Genomic DNA, 486 nt, shown 5'->3' with positions numbered 1-486 from the left:
GCATACAGAGCTCTCAATGCAGAGTTGACCTGTCAATCAATATTGGTGTTAATGGCGAGGAAACAACACAACCATCGTCTCTCGAGTCACACACACAAAACAATCTGTGATTTATTTTGCAGAGCAATATCAATTAAATATCAATTACGTTGAACTGACAGGAGTGCGTCAGTTATACATCTCACTCATGATTTGAGGTCATGGATACCACACGGTTTTAATCATTTCCAAACATGCATCAAAGGCAGACACGGCAACGTACAAACTGGTTTTAATGGGAAAACTAAATCATTTGTCAGGCCACTCTGATTATTTGTAAGTGAAGTAAAGAATCCCTTTCGTGGAAGTTATTGGGAGATCGCTCCGACCTTCCTTTCACGCGTCGGCAGCGGCTGCAACCTCGCCACTGCAGGCAACTCGTGCTGCAGATAATGATTTGCACGCTTGCAGTTTTATATTTTGACAGCAGGGGGCGACGCATTGCAG

Source organism: Polyodon spathula, chromosome 18, assembly GCF_017654505.1.
Source record: "Polyodon spathula isolate WHYD16114869_AA chromosome 18, ASM1765450v1, whole genome shotgun sequence".
In the NCBI taxonomy this organism is placed as follows: Eukaryota; Metazoa; Chordata; class Actinopteri; order Acipenseriformes; family Polyodontidae; genus Polyodon; species Polyodon spathula.
The sequence above is the reverse complement of the archived record's forward strand: the minus strand, read 5'-3'. Positions refer to the sequence as shown.